The sequence below is a fragment of the Aegilops tauschii genome, chromosome 7 (assembly GCF_002575655.3).
Source record: "Aegilops tauschii subsp. strangulata cultivar AL8/78 chromosome 7, Aet v6.0, whole genome shotgun sequence".
NCBI lineage: Eukaryota > Viridiplantae > Streptophyta > Magnoliopsida > Poales > Poaceae > Aegilops > Aegilops tauschii.
In genome coordinates, this window is record NC_053041.3 from 537,851,567 (window position 1) to 537,875,265 (window position 23,699).

Here is a 23,699-nt window from a genome sequence, read left to right on the forward strand (position 1 = left end):
TCTTGGGAGCCGGAGCAATCACCTTCCCGGAGGCGTCCACTCGGAGCTCGGTCTTCATCGAGGAGTCGGCCGTGGCGTATTTGTCCGCGATGACCAGCAACTCGTCGAGGGTAGCCGGCTCGTCGCAGAGGAGTCGGTGCTTGAGGAGGGTGCCCTCTCAGCACCCGGCGGTGAAGTACTCGATGGCCTGAACCTCGTGCACCCCCTCCCAGGAGTTGCGGAGCTCGGCCCACCGTGTGAGGTAGTCGCGGGTCGACTCATTGGGTCCTTGGACGCACAGGGAGAGCTGGCGAGGCTTGGGAGGCCGCTTGTACGTCCTGGTGAAGTTGCGGACGAAGACTTCCGTGAATTCCAGCCAGCTGTTGATGCTGTAGGGCTTGAGGCTGTTGAGCCATGTGCGCGCCGTGCCTTGCAGCATGAGGGGGACGTACTTCACGGCGACGCGCTGATTGTCGTTGGCTATGTTGACAGCAGTGGAGTAGTCGATGAGCCAATCTTCCGGCTTCACTGAGCCGTTGTACTTGGGCGTGTCTCTGGGGAGCGAGAACCCTTTGGGGAAGGGCTCGTCGCGGATGCGGGGGCCAAAGCATGGCGGGACAACATCGTCTTCTTCTTCTAACGCCAAGGATCGAGCAAGGCGGTCGATCCGGTGGCGGGCGTCGTTCTCGCCGACTCCTTCTCGGCGGCCGAGCCGGTCGCCAAGAGTCGGGTGCGTGACGGGCGGCCGGGTGAGGTGTCTCTCTCTTCGAGGCGGGGGAGGAGGCAGGTTTCCTTGGCGCTCCACCGCTCGAGGACGGCCTTCCGCATCGCGCTCGATGGTGATACGAGTCCGGCTGCGGCTAGCAACCGGCTCCTTGTCTTTCTTCTGGCGGGCGCCGCTCGCAGTCGGCGAGCGGGACGTCGCGGCGTGCTCTCGGCGCGGGGGATGGCTATCAGCGCAGGCGCCGGCTTCGTGCCGTTCTGCAGCCGCGTCGATCAGCTGCTGGATCCGTCTTGTCATGTAGGGGAGCTCGTCGGCTCCCAACCCATTTAGCTCTTTGGCGGCCGCCTGAGCGGCTCGCAGATTCTCGAGTGGGGTGGCGTAGACGGGGCGATCTGCCCCCAGCATGCTGGCAATAGCCGCGCCGCGCTTCTAGACGAAGCCGGCTCGGCTCGGCCCGCTAGGCGGCGGCGTACCGAAGGCGGCGCGGTCGACTTCGCGCTGGTGGGCCTCGGTGAGGCGTCTCATGGAGGCTATCTTCTAGCCTTCCGCGATGAGGGTGAGGCGGCGTGCCTCCAGGGTCTCGGCGTCAGCATCGGCCGGGATGGGGACGGAGAGGTCGTGCATCGCCGCTTGCAGGGCGTCGTGGGCGTTCTCGCCCGAGTTGGCGACGTGGCTGATGATCAACACTTCGGTGATAGCGCTGCTGCCACTGTCAGCTCGAGGGAGAGGGTCGTCGAAGACCACCACGTCGGAGGGGTAGGCGTCGAGCGATGTCGTGTTGGAGTCGACGAGCATCGGGTCGGTGGAGCCGACCGACTCCACATCTGCAGCAGGCTCGCTAGAGACGTGAAGCTGGTCGAGGAGGCTGACGAGGCGGCTCTCGGGGTAGTCCGTGCCCACGTCGGACGCGGGCTCGTCGGAGATGCGAGCCTCGCCGAGAAGATCGGCGAGGCAGCTCGCCGCGCAGGCGTCGTCGACGCCTTGCAGCGCGTCGAGGCAAACGCCATCGGGCGCAGCAGGCTGGCTGCGCTCGCGGGGGAGGAAGAGGGTTCCCGTCCAGAACAGGTCTCCGGACGACGGTGCACCTGGCCCCACGGTGGGCGCCAAATGTCGGGTGGTAGGTGCGACATATGCCAACGGATGGCTTATCATAGTGGGTGCCAGTAAGACGTCGCCGGTGCCTGGAAACGGGATGAGGCGGAGACATGCACGCCGGCGAATCTTACCTAGGTTCGGGGCTCTCCGAGGAGATAACACCCCTAGTCCTGCTCTGCGGGGTCTCCGCATGATCACTAGATCAGAAAGAGTAGCTACAAATGCTCCTAGAGCTGTTGGGTTCAAGGGAGAAGAAGAACAAGGCTAGCTCTTACTTCCCTCTCTCTATGGTGTGTGTGTAATGCTAAGAAACCAACCCTTTGCATGGGTGTCCCGGGGGGTTTATATAGGCCTACCCCCCGGGGGTACAATGGTAATCCGGCTGGGCACTGGTCCCAGCCGTCAGTGTCTACGCTCGCCGGCTTCTCCGCCGGCCGTTGGGGCCCGCCGACTGGTGGGTCCCGCCGGCTGCCGGCCTCTTGGTCGACAGGCCGGCCCCACCGCCTAGGGTCTTGTCGGCGGCTGCTTACTGTAGCCTCGCCCCTGATGACGAGGGCTCCGTCGAGGTAAGCGTGGCTACAGTGTGCCGCCTCGAGGGCTCTCACTGTAGCCTTACCTCGTCTTGTCTCCTTAATGTGGCACATGCTTCGAGGGAGGGGGTAGCCGGCTTGTGGGAGCCGGCTACGCCCTTGGCCGACTGGGGGAGGCCGGGCCGCCTTCGCGCCTCTCTCTGGCTGTAGGGGCCCGCTGCCCGTGGGCCGTACTGGTGTCTGTCGTGGGTGACGTTGAGGCCTGCATGGCTACAGTGCCGAGCCGGACGGGAGATGGCCACCTCGTACGGCGTCCTGTGGCCATGCCCGCCTCGGGCTTCGGGGGTAGTGGGCCATACTGTGGCCACACCCCGTCTTGTCACCATTATGTGGGTGTAGTTTTGGTGGTTGCGGTCTTGGCCGGCTTCTTGGAGTCGGCGCTCTTCGTGGCCGGCTCTGGGAAGTCGGCGTTCTTCATGGCCGGCTCTGGGGAGTCGGCATCCTCTATGGCCGGCTCCCTGGAGTCGGCCATCCCGTGGTTATCTTGGAGGGGAGGTTGCTGAGGCTGGGTCGTCTTCTGAGAGTCGGCTTCAAAGGTAGCCGGCCAGGGAAGGCGGCCCAATGCTTGAAATGCTTGAAGGCCCAAAGGCCTGATAATTTTTTGGAAGAGCCAAGGGCAGTCGATTAGGCTACCCGTGGCCATTTACTCCGACACAATCCTAGCTCTAGCTTCAGCCTATGTCGCCAAGTCCATCTTCTACACTGAAGACAATGGCCCCGTCACCATCGCTGATGCTAATGATGAGGTGACTCTGCTCCCACCTATTGCTTCATGGCACGTGGTGCCAAGGTAAACTCACGCGATGCTTACTTTCAAACATCAAGTGAAGATGACACTGAATGTAAATCTAAACCTAGCTACAAAACACTTGCTAAAATTGCAACTGAACAACAGAAAGCTATGGAACATATTCAAAAATTGCTAGACAAAAGCGATGAACTATTGGACGCGGAAATGACCTGAACTCAGTCCTTAATTGAAGACATAAAAAAATTCATGTTAAGTATGAGGAACTTGAAAGTCGTCATGGAACGCTCTCAACTACTCATGAAAAGCTCTCCTATGATTATCTTCAAAGGAAGCAAGAGCTTGAGAACTTGAGATCGGCTCATGAAGATCTTCAAAAGGAGAACGAGTCACTCCGCGCTCAATAGATCAATCCCGCTCAGGAAGGATTTGAACCACCATGTCTAAAATGTCTTGAGCGTGATAACGCTACCTCTATTGGTGAATGTTCTACTGCTGCTACTATTGCAATATCTTCAACTGCTGATGTGGTAACTAACCCCTCCACTGAGGATGCCACTACTATTGCTGATGAGAATGCCGGGTTGAAGACATTGCTTGAGACAGGAATGTACAAAAGTCTCAAAGGGCATCAGACACTATGTGATGTCCTCAAGAAACAGATTCTGAACCGAAACCCTAGGAAAGAGGGTGTTGGGTTCGAGAGGAACATGCATGTTGATGGTTCTTACTGGAAGCCTGAGCAGTACCCCAAAACCACATGGGTTGCTACAAAGGGACCTTCAATGGATCCATCTACCTTATCTGGCATCACCTGTGCTAACTCGATTATCATTGATGAATCCTTTGATGCAAACTATAAACTATTTAAGAATCAGAATGGTGAAGTGTTTGCCAGGTATATTGGTACTAACTGCAGGAATGGGCCACCTATGAAGAAGATCCGGGTGCCCAAAAGTTGTCTTGAGAATCTTCCTGTGAATGTCATCATGACACCACCTGGGAAGAAGACAACCCCCAGACCAAAGGCTTCATATGGTCCAAAGGCTTCATACACACAGAGGACTCAACAGAATCACCCTAACGCCAATGTTTTGCAGGGAAACCATACTCAGACTTTTGAATATGAGCGTGTTACGTCAAACCGCTATGTTCATAAGACCAAGAACTTTTCTGCTTATTCATATGAGTATTATTCACCTCCTGCAAGGCTATTTGCTAGGGCTCCAAAGCCGAAGTTCCCAGATGCTGCACTTAGACTCATTGCTTCTAAGCCACCCCTGAAGATGTGGGTGGCTAAGAAAAATTAACTCTCTTTTGGAGGGAAAGGTCTCCAGCCGGAAATCAAAGGCATCTGATGCTTATGCTGGGGACCTAAAACATCTTGTGGGACGCAAGATAAAATGTCCAAATGGTCTTACTATGTACTTCGTCCCAGGATTCCTTGACAATCATCCTATCTATCCTAACCAAGATCTGAACTTTCATAATCCACTTGTTCGTCAAATGTTTATGCTTCACAATACCCTTGGTGAAGCCTATCCCCCTAACTGCACTGTAGGGTATGACACCAAAGGCTTCAGAATGGATTATGGACAGTGGATGCACTAACCACATGACTGGTGATCGAAGTCTTCTGATGGATTCAACCCTACGTCCATCTGACAAGAGTCACATCACATTTGCTGACACTGGTAAAAGCAAGGTATTGGGTCTAGGTAGAGTTGCAATCTCAAAGGATCAGCATATGGACAAAGTGATGCTTGTTGAATCCCTTGGTTTCAACTTAATGTCTGTCTCAATGCTTTGTGACTTAAACATGATTGTGATATTTGGAAAATATTGCTGCCTTGTGCTAATGGAATCTAACAAATCTCTAGTCTTTGAAGGGTATCGAAAAGATGATCTGTACATGGTAGATTTCTCAGCAGGACCACAGTTGGTCGTATGTCTTCTAGCAAAAGCTTCAGAGTGTTGGCTTTGGCATCGCAGGCTAGGGCATGCTGGCATGAGGAACTTGTACACTCTCGCGAAGAAGAAACATGTCGTTGGCATCAAGGGCGTCAAGTTCAAGAAGGATCATCTGTGTGGTGCCTGCGAAGCTGGAAAGATGACTAGGGCCAAGCATCCCTCGAAGACAATTATGATGACATCACGTCCCTTCGAGCTGCTTCACATGGACTTATTTGGCCCTACTCACTACTCTACCCTTACTACCACTGCTTGCCTCTATGGCTTCGTCATTGTTGATGATTACTCAAGATATACATGGGGTATATAATCCTCTACAAGAATGAAGTGCAGGATGTCTTCAGACGATTCGCCAATCGTGCCATGACGAACTATGGCATTAAGATCAAGCACATCAGAAGTGACAACCGCACAGAATTCAAGAACACAGGCCTCGACACTTATCTTGATACATTGGGCATCACTCATGAGTTCACAGCTCCTTACACACCTCAGCAGAATGGCATCATGGAGCGCAAGAACAGAACCCTCATTGAGATGGCTTGGATGATGCTTGATGAGTACAAGACTCCAAGGAAGTTATGGCCTAAAGCCATTGATACTGCATGCCACGTCATCAACCGTGTTTATCTTCACAAGCTTCTAAAGAAGACATGCTATGAGCTACTAACTGGTAAGAAGCCGAACGTAAGTTACTTCAGAGTATTCGGTGCCAGGTGCTGGATCAAGGATCCACATCACACTTCTAAATTTGCACCACAAAAGCACATGAAGGTTTTATGCTTGGCTACGGAAAGGATTCGCACTCCTACAGAGTCTTCAACCTCTTTCACTATAAAGTGGTTGAAACTGTGGATGTGCGGTTCGATGAGACTAACGGCTCGCAAAGAGAGCACCTGCCAAATGTGCTAGATGAAGTCCCACCAAGTGAATCTATCAAGCTAATGGGTACTGGAGAAATCATACCTTCAGAAGCTCAGGCTGAAGAAGAAATCATCATTGCACCAAGTCAACCTGAAGACAATGCTCAGCCTGAAGCCGATGCTGAAGATGAAGACAATGATCAGCAAGGGCAAAATCTTCGTCTAGTTCATCCTCGTGTTGCAAATGAAGTGCAGATTGAGAAGATAATTGATAGTATCAATGCACCTGGTCCACTCACTCATTCAAGAGCAACACAACTAGCAAATTTCTATGGGCACTTTGCTTTTTTCTCTATATCTGAACCCAAGAAAGTTGCTGAAGCCTTCATGGAACCTGAATGGATTCAAGCTATGCAAGAAGAGCTTCAACAGTTCGAGCTGAACAATGTGTGGGAATTGGTTAAGCGTCCTGATCCTCGTAAGCACAATATCATTGGCACCAAATGGATCTATCGTAACAAACAAGATGAGCATGGTCAAGTTGTTAGAAACAAGGCTCGTTTAGTTGCCCAAGGTTACACTCAAGTTGAAGGATTGACTTCGATGAGACATTTGCTCCCGTGGCTAGGCTTGAAGCCATTCGCATACTGCTAGCCTATGCCAACCATCACAACATTCTTCTGTATCAAATGGATGTGAAGAGTGGCTTTCTGAATGGCAAGATTGAAGAAGAAGTGTATGTTGCGCAGCCACCTGGCTTTGAAGATCCAAAACATCCTGATATGGTATACAAGCTCAACGAGGCACTGTATGGCCTCAAACAAGCTCCTCGCACTTGGTATGACACTCTCAAAGACTTCCTGAAGAGCAAAGGCTTCAAACCTGGTTCTCTAGATCATGCGCTCTTCACGAAGACATATGATGGAGAACTGTTCGTGTGCCAAATCTATGTGGATGACATTATCTTCGGATGCACTGACAAGAGATACAGTGATGAGTTTGGACACATGATGCAAGAGCAATATCAGATGTCCATGATGGGTGAGCTGAAATTTTTCCTTGGTCTTCAAATCTGTCAGCAGAGCAATGGCATCTTCATATCACAAGAGAAATACCTCAAAGATTGTCTGAAAAAGTTTGGAATGTAAGATTGCAAAGGATACACGACGCCAATGCCAACCAAAAGTCATCTGGGCCCCGACAACAATGGTAAAGAGTTCGATTAAAAGGTATACCACTCCATGATTGGTTCTTTACTCTATTTATGTGCATCTAGGCCAGATATCATGCTTAGTGTTTGCACGTGTGCCCGATTCCAAGCGGCACCAAAGGAATCGCTTCACTGCATTCTTCGATATTTGGCTTACACCCCAACACTAGGATTATGGTATCCAAAGGGCTCAGAGTTTGATCTAGTTGGATTCTCAGATGCTGATTATGCTGGTGACAAGGTTGATCGCAAGTCCACATCAGGCACATGTCACTTTCTTGGACGATCTCTTGTCTGTTGGTCTTCAAAGAAGCAGAACTGTGTATCTCTCTCCACTGCTGAATTTGAACACATTGCTGCTGGATCTTGCTGTGCTCAGCTTCTATGGATGAAGCAAACTAGGAGACAATGGCATCCACCTAAAGCAAGTGCCACTTTACTGCGACAATGAAAGCACCATCAAGATTGCCAACAACCCAGTTCAGCACTCGAAGACAAAACACATTGAGATCCGTCATCACTTTCTCAGAGATCATGTCATGAAGGAAGATATTGATATCATTCACGTCAACACTGAAGAGCAATTGGCAGATATCTTCACAAAGCCCTTGGATGAGAAAAGGTTTTGCAAATTGCGGTGTGAGCTAAATATCTTAGAATCCTTGAATGTCCTGTAATTGGACACACATCCTAACGCTTATGCATGTTGATGACTTAGATGTGCAACACACGAAGTAACGTATATCTTCAATCAATGAACACATACACTCTAAGTGTGAATACATTAACGTGGAATTTGACTTCGGAGCGCCACGATAATTGTGCGCCGTGTCTGGGTCTAATACTTCCTATACGGTGGGTAACGCCACCACCAAATTCTTTTGAAGTGTTTCATTTGGCGTCATAATTGCATAGTCTTCACGTTTGGTTTGTCTTGAACATTGATTTGACTTCATGTTTATCTTCACAATGTTGATTGGGACTTATGCTGATATATACATATATTTGTGTTCTATCCTCTACAGCATTCACTTATAGCTATGCCTTCATGTTTGCTTCTTTCTCGAGCTAAGTGAATGTGATCGGACCCTAACCCCTTCTGTGCTTCTACCTCAAAGTCTATCTGTCCAAATCATATGCATTCTATTGAAACTATCGATTGTCTTCTCTGAATCCTTGTCAGCAGAAGATACAGAGACAAAAGTTAAATCTGTTTTTAATGCTACATCCTGATTGCCTGAAAACCGGAGAAGCCGGAACGACCACCCGACAATCCAGGCATGCGTGGGAACATGGAACAACTCCCAATAAGTTGCATGTATTCCACGTGTCCTTCAGATGTGAACCCCCAGGGGCACCTGCGTAATTACGCTGTGCTGTCCCTTTCCTTATAAATACACAACTCACCGCGGTCATTATCTCTTCTTCCACCTCGCCACCTCGCACAAACCCTAGCGCCTCCGCTAGCTCGCATCAACGCCAGAGACGAAGCGCTTAGCTGTCGCGACTTATTCGACGCCATCCTCACGCCGGCCGCGGACCTCGTCCTCTCCGCTGCCGCCGTAGGTGTCTTTCGTCGCCGAGTTAGGGCACGGGAGATTGAACTGCTCGGCCTCTTTCTCTCGACCTTGTCTAGCAGTTCGTCAAAGGGTAAATAAAACTTACTTTTTACTACCTTTTTGATCCGTCAAATCCATCCACTTCAACCAAAAGTCGTTTCTTATCTTCCAAATTTGGATCCGTCCTTGTCTGCATCTCATAACTTGCTAAGGATATTCACTTATGCTTCATAACTAGTTTGATTCCTCACTTGTACTTATTCATGGATTCATACAAATCTAGAACCAACTCTCTTCAAATAAGTGAATGTCTTCGCACTATGAGGTCAATGTCTTCAAACTGATTTATCTTCCAAATCTTCTGAGAATGCATATGACCTCTTCCCCTTCCCTCGCACCTCTAATGTTGTCACAGGTACATGTCCATGGGAGAATCCCTTGGTTCTCATAGTCTGCATTCATTTGCAGAGTTCTTACAGCGTCATATTCACTCACCTGAAGCCAGCTCTTGTCTGACTAGCAAAAGGAAGCCATTCACAGCTCTGAAGCCATTCAGTTTGAATATAATGGCAACTGAGAAATCTGCAAGAAAAGGTGGCAGGCAGCGCAGAGGCAACACAGCTCTAGATCTGCCTCCGGATCTGTATGAAATGTACAAAACTGATCCTGAAGAAAATTACAATCAGCGCAAGACCCGAATCCAATGGATTCGAAGATATTGGGCAGAACAATCAAGTACCGATTTGTGACTGCTGAATATGCTGAAAGAATGCTATCAAGCGCCCATGGGGAGATATTCTATACAGAAATCATCAGCCCAAGTCCAAGTCTGAAGCCATTTCTCAAGGCTTCTACCCATGCATGGTCTGAGTACCGAAGCCAGAGAATGCCGACCCATCATCCATATTATGGTGTCGCGAAGACAATCTTTTCAAACGCAACTATCAGTTTGCAAAAGATTCTGCTGTGAAGAACAAGAAAAATCTTGGCATCAACTTCAACCCAGGTCCATCTGCTCCAAGGGCTGATGGCACACGCGATGCTAATCCAAATGTCATCGGCCCCTTCAACAACTTTGATGGCCTCCTCTCTCACATCGCAGCTCAGAGGGCCACCGTGGAGCAATCAGCTGATGACGCAGATTCTGAAGAAGCGCCAGCTCCACCAAAGCCGCAGAAGAAGAAGAAGAAGAAGAAGAAGACAAAGGCTTCCAAGCCCTCAGTCGCACCAGAAGCTTCGAATGTGAAGCCATTGGCCTCTGCACCTCCTGAACTCAGTGTGCAGTCTGAAGACTTGTCTCGTGTCTCCAAGAAGACTGAGAAGTCCAAGAAGAAGAAGCCCATGAAGAGCTCTGGGCATGAACTGACCCCTGCTGTCGTTCCGCGGAATGAAGATGCCACCATTGATCTGTCCAGTGATGAAGATCTTGGTGATGATTCCCTTGAGCAATTGATCAAGAGCAAGCAAGAGGCAGAGATCTTCAACGATCTGCCCCTCTTTGATGTTGATATACTGAACAACTTCACTGATGAGTGGTTCGACGACCAGAGCATAAGCATCGATGATCTTCAGCTTCCTATGGACATCAGCGTCACTTTCCACGGAGCCATTGCTAATGAGCTGGCCGTGGCTCAGAAGATAGTTGAGCTCAAGAACAAAATTGATTATGAGAAGGCTCACTTCAAGAAGAACATGGCCAAGATCAGCGTGGCAGATGTTCAAATCTTCAAGAAGATGTTGCATGACCTCAAGGAAGAGTTTCACAAGAAGCGTGAAGAAGCTAAAGGCTCATGAGAGCGGATGAAATACTTTGCTCAGAAATGTGTCCAGGCCCACAATGAAGCTGAAAAGCGCAAAGCTCTTGGGCTACATGGTATTGACCCCAGAATGGCTGCCAAACAGAAGAAGAAGTCTGTTGTTGCGCAAACTGAAGCATCAAGGCGGGAAGAACCAAGCATTGTCTTCCCAGCCAGCATGACAAGCTCGAAGCCTAAGGTCACCTCAACAGCTTCTGAGCTGAAAAAGACAAGGGCAGCCGAAGCTAAAGCCAAGAAACGCAAGCACAAGGATGCGTCTGATGATGCCCCATCAAAGAAGAAATTGAAGACGCGGTCTTCAAAGAAAGAGCATGCTGCGGCTTCTCAACCCCTCATTGTTGAACCCATCTCTGTCGCTCTTCCAGCCACCACCAACAAGGATCGTCGCATTGTGATCCACAAGCCTGCTTCCACCGAGGATCATGAAGATGAAGAAGTACCAGTTGTTGACCCCATCACAGCTGAAGACATTGGTCGTGAAGACAATGTTGAAGATGATGAAGTCCTTCCTCAACTTGAGCACCAATTGGTATCATCGCCTGTTCTTACGAACAAAGAACTCATCAGCATTGGCCGTCCTTTGACGTCAATCACTCAGGATGATTCGTGGGCCGATCGCCAACAACAAGACACCCCCATTCATGATGAGACACCCAGAACTCCACCACCTCAAGATACCACTCCGGTACTTGAAGACAACAACTACATGGTACAGACCACTCCATCACCAAAGGCGTCGCCCGCATATCACAGGCTTCGCAAAGGCCCCAGGCCACAGGTCACCATGTCGAGCATTCCGGAAGGGGAGGTGCAACAAAGCTCAGTAGCACGTCAAGTGTTTCCTGAAGCCACCCCTACCATGAATGTCTCTGAGTCTGAAGCAAAAGCTGCTGAAGACATTTCGGCTGCATCAGCCGATGAAAATCAAGAAACAAGAGAAGAAGAACGTGTTGCCACACCCCCTGCCACTGAACAAGTCATTCTCGAGGAGAATGTGAATGTGCCCGACCCTCCTGTTATTGAAGAAACGGAGGTTGAAAACACAGAGGCTGCCACAACCAACGCTACTGAAGCCAATGAGATTGTCATGGCCGAAGACAATGTTGTGCCTGAAGCTCATGTACAACCTGACGCCAATGTGAATGCTGAAGCAAATGTTCCACCTCCAAGGCCTCACACAATTGAACAGGCCTATGATCACGGCCAGCTTGTCATGGTGAGATGTCCCATTTTGGTTCCTCCAACTGCTCCCGGACCTCAGTACGACTACCATGTTAAGCAGAGGCCTCAGGTTCAGAAGCCAAAGCCCAGGCTGCCAAGGCTTCTAGGTGCTGCCACACCGCCAGGATCGTTCAGCGTGACCAACTTCAGGGCGCACAACACATTATTCGACAGCGCCAAGAATCCTTACACGAAGCCAAAGCTCTCTTCTGATTGCTTCTGGAGCTATCAGCAGCGCAGCTATTACTCCTGCATTTTATACAATCAAGAGCGGATCTTTCCTCACATGTGTCTTGACTGTGAAGCCATAGCTGGGCTGCCCTGTCTTGAAGAAGCACTGGACTGCTTTAGGGATGCTGGTCTTCTGTAATTCGTCACTGACAAAGAGCACTGGAATGAAGAGCTTCTGCTGCAGTTCTATGCCGCACTTCACATTCGTGGCTACAACAAGGATCCGAAGACTTGGATCCTTGAGTGGATGACAGGAGATGTGCACCATGAAGCCAAAGCTCAAGACATCATCGAGCTTACCTCCCTGCCCACTCCAGGTGAATTGTATGAGCCTGGTTGTCAACTTCACAACAATGAACTGCAGAGTATTTTTCAGAAACCTGAACCCAATATGAGTCAGATGCTCAGCATGATGAAGCCACTACCCCAAGATGTTGAATACCCCAAAGAATTCTTCGTCAAGGACCTTGAGTACCCGCCCCGCACAATTTATCATATTCTGAGGCGGACTCTATGGCCAATCAAGGGATATTCTTCTGAATCCAAACTCGAAGGAACCATGAAGACATTGGTATTCCATATTGTCAATGGCATCAGATTCAATTCTCAGGATTTCTTCATCAGACAACTTGCTGCATCTGGGATTGATCTGTTTGGCTTGAAGTTTTATGCTCCATGGGTGATGCGCCTGATCAAACTTCATTCATCTATTGATTATCATCCCTCACCGCGCAATCACATTATCTTTCTGCCTCAGGTTGATCTATCCATTGAAGCCATCTACCCTGAACCTGCCAAGGAGCCCCTATATCTTCACAATGTTGATTGACAAAGCTTCACTCGGCCAATAGAAGGCACTCATGTCCCCAATGCTGCCACTACTGCTTATCCTCTAGCGGGCAATATGCGTGTGCCACATCGTGCCAACATAGAAGCCACTGCTAGTACAATCGCCCAACGGCCTCAGAAGCGTTCTCGTGTACTCAATGACCGAGAGCTTCTTGTGGCCTTACATCAGAAGCAGGACAAGCACCATGACTGGCTGAAGCGTCAGATGCAGAGTATCTTGGTGGACGTCAATCACATCAGAAACCTGGCCACCAAGAACTCGTTCATAGCCCATGAAGCCTGTCGGCGGTCTTGGAAGAGTCTCACCCTGCTATGCCCTGAAGAAGATCTTCGCGAAGATGGCTTCACAGAAGGCTTCAAATTTGACTCCAGACCTCCACGCACTACAAGCTGGCGCCGCACTCCATCTATTGAAGATTATGAGCATTCATCTTCGGTTGCAACTGTTGTTGCGAGAGTCGTCGTTGAGGAAGACGACGCCACTTCACCGACCATGGCTGCACTTCATCTCGACACTGCACCAAGCACTTCTGCTCCACCAAACTCCAACGTCGACCCGACTCCTTCATCTACTCCTGATGGGAACGAGTAGATGCTATATGTCTTCAAACCTTTTTGGTCCTTACTGACAAAAGGGGGAGAAGCATATGAGTTGATAGTCTTCAAGCGGGTCCTTATGGGTGGTTGCTATATTTTGCCAAGTGTTTACAACTCTCGTCTTTTGATACATTTGGTTCTTCGGGTTGTAACACTTAAACTCGATGGTCGTCTTCTACTTCTTAAGCTACCTTGTGATTCGATGATAAATTCTGCATGAAGCCCTTCCGCAGACGTCCATTTTTCATTATGCATGTCATTATCTTCGTTATATCTTTATATGCATGATGAATTGTCTTCATAGGTTGAAGCGGATCTCCACAAAGTAAAACCTGCCATGTGCATTTGCATTCAAAAGCAAACTACTTATATGCACATCTTCAGGGGGAGCCTTTTGCTACTTATGAAGACAATGCCTTAATCCTTAAACTTTCACATACTTTTATCCCTGTTGAAAACTTCAACCAGTTTGTCATCAATCACCAAAAAGGGGGAGATTGTAAGTGCATCTAGTGCCACCCCTAGTTGGTTTTGGAGTATTGACGACAAACTTGGTTGAGGGGCTAATGTGTTTGTGAGAATTGCAGGATAACACAGGTAGTAGTCCCTCATTGATTTGGTTTACCTACCAGAGATGACCCCTAAAAATGTGTGAAGACATTGAAGACAGTGGTGGTTGTGAAGATATTCACAACGAAGATTATGACTCAAGAAGACACTCATGTGAAGACTATGGAGTGCGAAGACATAGTTGTTTCGTAGTTTCCTTTTCTTCTTTGTTGAGTCATAGGAACCACCGCACTGTTAAGTGGGGTCCAAGTGAACAAAGTCAGAGTGACTGATGTGATGCTCAACCAAATCCTATGTCTTCGAGCGAAGACAATGAGAGAAAATCTTATCCAGAGTTGGATGAGTCAGCTTTACTTGTAGCCCAAGCCAAGCTGTCGCGTGTGTTTGTAATCTGACCGTTGGACACGTGTCAGTTCCTTAGTGACCCAGGGTCATTTTGGACAAATCAGGTCGGGTTGCCTCCTGGCTATAAATAGCCCACCCCCTACACCATAAATTGGTGGCTGCTCAGAGTTAGTGCACGGCTTTTGTCGTTTGAGAGCAACCCACCTCCGAAGCATTTGAGAGAGAGAGAGAGATCCTTGCGAGGACAAAGCCCAAAACACCCAGAGCCAAAGAGTGTTAGGCATCACTGAAGTCTTTCTGTCCGCGTGATCTGAAGACTTGTTACACTTGAGGATTGTGAATCCTCCAGCCGGTTAGGCGTCGCGTTCTGAGCATCCAAGAGTCATTGTGGATTGCCGGTGAACGAAGTCTGTGAAGGTTTGGAAGTCTACCTTGAAGACTTACCAGAGTGATTGGGCGAGGACTAAGTGTCCTTAGCTCAAGGGGAATAAGGTGAAGACGCGGTCTTCTGAGTTGAATCTCAGCCTCCCTAACCAGACGTACAGTTGTCACAGCAACTGGAACTGGTCCAACAAATCCTTGTCCTCTCCAAGCAGTTGGTTCTATCCTTTACCTCTCTTTACATACAGTTTGTCTTCATGAAGTCATTGCCTGCTTGCTTGATCTGATTATCTTCACTGTGTGAAGACTGTGGTTGTTTGGCTTGATACTATCTTCCATCCTGATCCATACTACCTAGCTGCTAATAGTATTCGTGCTTTCACTTCATTATTTACTTGACTATGGCTTGTCTAGTGTAGTCTACATTCCGCTGCATATCAATAGGTTTATTTCTACTGTTTGTCTTCAAAGCCCCTGTGTTTTGAAGAATTCATAAAAATCTCCTATTCACCCCCCTCTAGTCGATAACTATCACTTTCAATACCACTGATTAGTGCCACTGATCAGGAGACTTGCCCAACAGTAAGTGCCATTGCCTAGTGGTACTTGCCCATGACCAAATGCCACTGATGAGTGGCATGGAAACATCTAAAAATAGCAACAACAAGTACAACTGCCACTCATCAGTGCACTATCCTAAGCATGGAAACATCTAAAAAGAGCAACATCAAGTGCCACTCATCAAAAGCACCCATGTGCACCCATGCACATTTGACAGCATCCTAAAATGGTCCTACTACATGCACATATAACAATCAACACAAACCCTGGCTTGGACATCTATGTAGCAACATGAACATGATCCTAGCTTGAACATGAACATGTCATTTGCATGAACACAGATCCTAGCAAGACCCTACCATGAACACAGATCCTAGCAAAGCACACTACCATTGGGGATTCTAGCATGAACACACATCCTAGGACACACTAGCAGTAGCAGAAGAAAATTATCCTAGGACACACACTGTACGAAACAAGAACAGATCGGTCCGATTGGATTCGATTGGGATCGCATCCAGTCGGATTTACTCGAATCCTATCGAATCCACTAAGTTCTAGCACATGCCTAAGAAATAAACCCCTAATCTACATCTACGAGCAAGCATTGAGGGGGTTTGACTCACCGGAGCTTGCGCAGTCGCAGCGAACCGAGGCCGGGGTGAAAACCCCATCGGGAAGGAGAGAAGTGGCGAAGCAGAGGAGGAGCCGGCCCTGGTGACGGCCTGTGGCATCGGTCCCGTGCTCATGGCCACGCGGGAGGTCGAGGAGGACGACCCGCCGACAGGAGAAAAACCTTGGACGGGAGACAAGAACCCCCCCCCCCTGCCCAATGGTGTCCCAAGAAGCGGGGGCTCCGTGGACGCCGCCGGCGCCGAGCCCAGGACCACGAGGTCCGGAATCGGCGGCGGAGCAGGAACGGCCTGCACCGCATTGGCCGGCGCACGTGGTGGCCGGCAGCAGATGTGGACGGCGCTCGCAGCGCCGACGCCAGGTCCCGGCCCGAGTTCTGGAGCCCGGCCAGCCAGCGCTCCTGGATGCTGGCGATGCGCTGGTCGACGGGGGTCAGAGGACGGCGCGGCGGTGGACGAGGCGGAGCCATCGGAAGAGAGGAGAGGGAGGGACTGAGAGAGAGAGGGGGAGTGGTGGGAACGTTGCGACTGGGGCGGTGACAGGAGAGTGGGGGGAGTTATGAGACGTCCCCTCCGTTTCCCGCGCTGCCCGAGGCGTGCAACTCCCTCGCACGCGTGGCCGCGCCGAGTCAGGCTCGCGAGAAACTGCCGATTCGGCAGTTTCCGCCGGGCTAGGCTGCGGCCTGCTTTAAGGTCCGTGCGGGCCACAAAACACATGCAGCCAAGCAACCAAACAGGCCACACACATCCTGCGCGGGCCTGGTTGGGCTGCATGTGGGCAACCAAACACGTCCTTTGTGAATCGGTAGGTTGTGTGCTTTGTGTTTGAGAGCGAAATCACTAATTAAGGAGTACTCATTGCAAAGAACACTCCACCTTCCCAGGTCACGACAAGTGGCGCACATGCAGCGCACCACTTGTCGCAACCTGGGAGTTTTCTCTTTTTTCGTAGATCCGTTTATTCAAAACGTTTTATCTCTTAAATCGTGCGTCCAAATCTCAAACCGTTTTCACCATTGGATTCCTCGCGTCGAGATCTTCAAAACTAGATCCCATGTTGATAGGTTTTGACGAACTTTTTTTTCATGAAAAAAAACGGACGAAAAAAGCACACCGGGGGCACAGTTTTTTTTTCCTTTCTGAAAGAGGCACGCCCATGCCTCTCGCGAATCACAACCGTGCCTCTCGTGGAAGCAAAACTGTGACTCTCGTGGGGAAAAAAACAGAAAACGCGTTTTTTTCCTTTCCGAAAGAGGCACGCCCGTGACTCTCACGAGAGCACAACCGTGCCTCTGGCGAAAGCAAAACCGTGACTCTCGCGGAAAAAAAACGCGTATTTTTTTCCCTTTCCGAGAGGCACGGCCGTGACTCTCGCGAAAGCACAACCGTGCCTCTCGCGGAAGCAAAACCGTGACTCTCGCGAAAGAAAAAAAACAAAAAATGCGTTTTGTTTTTCTCTTTCCGAGAGGCACGACCGTGACTCTCGCGAAAGCACAACCGTGCCTCTCGCGGAAGTAAAACCTTGACTCTCGCGAAAGAAAAAAACAGAAAACGCGTTTTTTTGTTTCCGAAAGGCACGGGCGTGACTCTTGTTAAAGCACAACCGTGCCTCTCACGGAAGAAAAACCGTGACTTTTCGCGAAAGAAAAAAAAAAGAAAACGCGTTTTTTCGTGTAAAATATTTTTTTATTGAAAAGCTAAGAAAGACTGGGGAAAAACCAAAACATCGAAAAAACCCGGAAAAACCGTTTAAAAAATCAAAAACGCGTGCGGAAAAATAAAAAAGATCTAGAGGGAGGGTCCAGAACGCGACACGTGGCAAATGGCTGAGAGCGCGCCAAGTGGCGCTGATCGTTGCGAGGCTCCCGAAGAAGCGCTCGTTAACTAGTTGCTCTCGTTTGAGAGACGTGCCGTTATATATCCACGCTAGCTACAAGATGCCAAAGGACATGTGTAGTGGACGATCGGACGAGGCTCTGGTGGTGGAGCACGTGGCTCGCTCGGGCACCGCGAGGCCTCCATCTTCGAGAAGCCGACCCATTTGACCTTCCCTGTTGCACGAGGGGGCCGGCGCATTCGCTGAGCTACCACCAACGGCCAGGCTGCTAATACCAGCACCGGCGTGCTACTGCTGACCACTCCGATGTAAAAATCGCCCAATGCAAAGCATCACATCCATATGAATTCTCCGGGAATCAAATTAAGCCAAACAACATTTGCTCGGCGGGGGTCATGAGAAGGGGACACGATCATGGGTTAATTTGCACCTTTAATGAAGGGCTTAAGGAGCGGCTCCATGCTTGCCTGCAGTTTCTTGTTAGGGGTAGATATCTGGTGATACGAGACCTGAGGTGCTCCCGTGATACAAGACTAGGTGGGCCGTTCGATCTGGACTGGTGGTACAGGATTGAGAGGGTCTCTTGCGTTGCAATGTATGCAGAAAGCACCCTGGTTTATTCCGTAATTCAGCGACGAAGTGCATATCCATCTTCTCTGTTCGCTTCTTCCCTGATACAATTCGCACCGCCGCCGCCTAGGGCATGTCTCCTGCCGCCGCCGCCGCCGCCGCTGCCTAGGGCATGCCCCCATCCACTGTTGCTAGCCCAAATCCAGCGCAACTCGCGCGCGTGCCGATTCCTTGGCTCAGATCCGGTCAGTTTCATAGGAGCGGAGATGGACCTTCCCCCGCCGTCGCTGGAGCCAAATGCGTCGCGGGAGCCGGAGACCCTCGGCAAGGACGATCAGGTAAGAGGCAGCGCCTCCTTCGTCGTACGCATCTGGTCCGTTTTCTCGCACTTGATTTTTTCTATTTTGCTTATTTGATTTTAGGACTAGATGTCCGCGCTGCGGGAGTCGGCGTCGTTCGGATTCGGTCGATTCCTATCCGAGTCACTCGAATGGGATACGATGGGGCATGTCTTGCCAGCACCGACGGCTACCATATTGCATGACCAATCGCTGCAGCAGCCGGGCTCAATCAAGATGTACAGGACAATTTCTCGGTGCCGACCACAACGGTCGGAGCTCACTCTGCCTCCTCCAATTGTAGTGATGCATGCATTGCCAATTCTGGAGCAGGCGTTAGTTGTAGTCCGTGCTTGCCTGCTGCCCGGTCCTCAGCAAATATTGAAGGAGCTGCACTGCATTTGGTTAGTTCATCCTCCGATTTCATAGTATCGTCTATTGCTCTCCTCAATGTAGTCCTTGAAGTCTGCTACAATGTGCCTAAAATTATGAACTGAAAGCAGCTCTTGCAACTGTATGACAACAAACAAAAGAAGCGAAAAAATTATAGAAGTACAACTACATCTAATGTTAGTCATGGTTATGGAAATTTCATGTCTCGCCATGTAATACTAGCAGATGTTTAAGTTAGTTCAGAGTAGATATATGCATCAATATTTTATTCTTTGCAGAATTAGAACTAGAAGAATGCTTGCTATGTGGACAAAAGTTCTTGTTCAGTCACTCTGTTACAACATATTGCTAAACATGAAAATCTAGCAGTGTTTAAATGTTGTCTGTTGCTTCCTCTCTTAATATGTCTAGCTGAATTGTACACATAATCTTTCTTATAGAGTGTAATAGAATCTTTCTTACATATAGTATAGTTGAAAATCACATGTACAGACTAGTGCAAGTTCGGACCAAAATGTATTATTAGTCGAGTAAGTGATTAGACTATTTCGAAGTACACTGTCTATAGATTGAGTGATTCACTAAATTCATACCAGACGAAGCCCAAGAATGTTTGACTAACAAAAATCCCAGTTGAATTCTATCTCAGGCTGGACAACTGAGTACTAGAAATCTATGCAGCTGTAATAAACTAGCTTACTGACCATTTATGCCAACTGAGATTTAACAAATGTTATGGGTAAATACACTATTAGCTTCACACCCGACAACAAATGTAAAAAGGAAAAAAAGAGGTGAATATCACTCAATTGTTTGTGAGCATGTCATGGTCTCGTAGTTCAACAAATGATTTTTTACATGGTATTATAGGTCAAGAAGCTTCAAAATAGATCAGGGGGATAAGAAGGTGCACCAGTCTCGAAGGTTATTTGGCATTTCCCATATGTCGTATTGTTTTCTTGAAAGTTTTTTTAGGTCCGAGTTCTTGATTTTATCCTGTAGGTGTGCTTTTGTGCCTACCACGGGATGGTGTAGGACTATGAACTCATCAAGTGATTTGTAGCAATATTGTTTCATTTAGCTATGTTATAATTTGTGCACTATATCATCTTGTGAACTATATTAAGGTCATGTTAATTCCAAGACAAAGATGCTAGTGTTTAAAGCCGCTCAATTTTCTTGAAGGTATATGTTGATGTTCCTTTGATATGAATTTTTACGAGATGATATGCAAGTATGCAAATACGCTGTTTTTGCTAGGGACATCTTAACTTTAAATGTAACCAGCTCGTACTAATTTGGACAATGTTTCAAAATGCAAGATCGAACCATTGCTTATCTAGGTGACTCTTTAGGGAGGCAAGATGTTCCAATCGGTGATGTGCATGCTTTCAACATCCAAGAAACCTGCAAAACGATCAAATAGCTGGGTCTACTGATTCCGGAGCAGAAACATCTTCATCCTTTTGGTGTTTTTGTTGTGTAATTAGGGGAATCGTCTGTGTTACCAGTTGACAAGAGTTGTAATATATGCCTTTTAGGTTTAGGAGTAGCACCCTGTTTAGTTTAGCAAATCTGAAGTACAACTGTTGTTACATATATGCGCAATTTCATGGCAAGCGTTGCATTGTGTTTTGTCAATCTGGAAGATTGTACCCCTCTGGTTTGCTTTATTGCACAGCAACATGCTTTTATATCTGAAGGTGTAACTAGTATTGTGGAATCTCTTTTATTTTGCCATGTTTTGTTGCTTATATTTAGAGCCAGCACAATTTTTTTTGCTTCACTTTGTAATAGAGCAAACTGTAGAATGTGGCAAAGGGATTGTTCTATTGTTTTGGAACTTTGGAAAAATTAAGGAGTGTTGCTAGCTCGTAGGAATATGTGCTGAAAGTGCCTATATTTGATTTCACTGGTTATATGTATATGTTCTGATAATCATTCTGACCCGGGGTTGCTGATTGCATTCTTAAACGGCATGTTTCCTGAGAAACGGGGGCTTGAAGGAGAAACATGTGATAGGAGTTTTGACCAACACATACTTCTTTTGGAGGCCAAGATGCAAATGTTACTGGGGGCATATGTAAACAGCTGAGTAAACTGATCCAGTCCATTCCTGTATATCTAACGCTCCATATAGTCTTGTATCACCGTAGCACCTAAGATATGGTAGCAATGGATATTTTCCCTGTTCCCGAGCACAATGTTCTGACGCATAGGGATCGTCGACGTGCTACCAAATACAGTAATGTACAGTACGAGTACTCCCTACAACCACCCATTTTGGTAAAGAATCCATGCAACCTTTTTACCTGCAAATGGGAAGAAGAATGAAAGGAACAGATCTGCATCCAGTTGCAGGCGCTCCTTCTAGTAGACGACGAATCAATTCTACTAACGCCCTGTTCGTTTGGGTTTTGCTTCTGCTTTTGCAATTTTTTCACTTTAGCAAAAAGCCGAAAAATACTTCTAAATATGGCTTTTTATTTGACTTTTGACGTATGAATCAATATTTGTATAATGATGGCATAAGTCAAAAGCCGAAACAAAAAACCCTATTTAGAAGCTTTTGTGACTTTTTAGTCAAAATAGAAAAGATGTAAAAATAAAAGCAAAAGTCCAAACAAACATGGACTATCTGAAAGTAGATTCCAATTCCATGGGTCGACCGACCGATGATTAGTGATCGCTACATACAGCATTGACTCTGAGGCCTCCTTTGGTTTGTAGGAATCTCATAGGATTTCTATAGGATAGGATTTGCATAGGAAAATTTCCTTTGAAGCCCTTTGGTTTGTAGGAATCTATTTCTATTCCTATGTAGGATAAGAATCAATCCTTCACATTTTGGAGGAAAAAACATTAGCTAAGGCTCAATGGAAAAATTCCTATCATATGCATCAAATGGCATCTCTTTCTCTATAGGAATTGAGATACATGTCATCTCACTTCCTATGATTTTCCTATTCCTATAACATTTCTATTCTATGAACCAAAGGAGGCCTGAAGCTAATAACAAGGTGACATGAGGGCTTAGGTGATGTTTGGTTCTCTAGTCCTAGGACTTTTTCTAGTTTTTTTGAAAAGGAAAGATGGCGCATGGCCAACTTTATATTTCAAAAACAGGCATAAGCCTGAAGGCAGATTACAGGGTCTTGCTAGATGCACCAAGGTGCATGGCCGCAAGTGGCCGACAGAAAAAGGGGTAGAAGAAAGAAAGAAAGAAGCAGCAGCAGGATCAGTTATGCTGTGCTACCGGAGAAGCTAATCCTCAAGCATCCTAACCCACATTTGCATGTCTGTTTTAACATCTGGTTTACGAGCTCTCGAGGTCCACAACCCAATTAAGTTGGCAGCATAGGATCTGATCTTAAGCTCACACCAGCAGTTTCCGTTAAAAAGGCGATCGTTCCTGGCGTGCCAAAGAGCAACAGCGGATGCCGCGAAAGTGACATGCCATTGCTTTTTGAAGCGTAGCTGTCCGCTCGCCTGAAGGAAGAAGGACTGGATATCCGGAGAATTGCAAGCAAGGGTGTTCAGCATTAACTTGTCCCAGATAGCATTGGCGTACCGGCATCGTAGCACGATATGATGGACAGTTTCCAGGGCCGGGCAGATGTCGCAGCAAGCAGACGGAGCCACCGCGGACCAACCTTTTTTGGTCATGAAATCACAAGTGTTGAGGCATCCCCAGAACATCAACCAGAGGAAAATTATGTACTTCAGTGGGATTATTGGGTCCCAAACCCACTCGTGAAAACTCCAAAAGACTCCTCTGAAGGTGAGCAGGCGGTAGAAGAGTCCCGAGTCCAACTTCTTCCCAAGAACAAGGGGCACACGGGAGTCAGGCCTGGAGCTGACAAGAGATGCTGGCGCAATGAGTTGTTGTAGCTGTTGCAGTTGATGTACCGCATAGTGAGATAAGTTTGGATGCAGAGACAAGTTCCAGCTCCCAGCATTATACTGTGATTGTACTGAGCAGTGGGGGTGCTGTGCGAACGAGAACAGGGTAGGAAACAAAAGCTTCAACCTGCCCTCCGGGAGCCACAGATCGTGCCAGAAGGAGACAAGAGCCCCGTTTCCAAGAGAACATCTCGAGGAGGAGATGACCAGAGGGATACAAGCCTTGAAACCTTTCCAGATAGCAGTGTCTTGCGTGCTGGCATTGTGAGGGATGGACATATTGCAATACTTTGTGGCGAGCCAACGATAGCAAGGAATGTCAGACGCCTGTAGGACTTTGGACACAAACTTGCAGACCAAGGCCTGATTATGTGCCTGGAGATTTCTGACACCTAGCCCACCATTGGCCCTAGGCAAGGTAACTCTACCCAAGCTACCAAACACTGGCCACCTTTCACTGTGTTCTTGCCTTGCCAAAAGAAAGCCCGAAGCAGACCATCTAGCTTGTCCAGGGACTCCTTAGGCCATAGGAAGCATGCCATGAAGTAAGTAGGGATGCCAACTAGCACAGAATTGAGCAACATAAGCCTGCCCCCCCCCCCCCAGGAGAGGAAGGAGCCCAACCAGCCAGACAGACGGCGATCGACTTTGTGAATGACAGGCAACAGCAGACCGTGCTTGATCTTATGAACAGACAAGGGCAGCCCCAGGTAGG

At 48.3% G+C, this 23,699-nt stretch overlaps 1 long non-coding RNA gene across 1 annotated transcript; it reads left to right on the top strand.

Moving 5' to 3' along the window:
* The first annotated feature begins 18,403 nt into the window (after positions 1 to 18,403).
* LOC109751840 (uncharacterized) lies at positions 18,404 to 20,806 on the top strand. The gene is made up of 4 exons (XR_012189593.1): positions 18,404 to 18,688; positions 18,773 to 19,092; positions 19,952 to 20,005; positions 20,404 to 20,806. It is a non-coding gene; the product is annotated as an uncharacterized lncRNA (long non-coding RNA).
* The last annotated feature ends 2,893 nt before the right edge of the window (positions 20,807 to 23,699 follow it).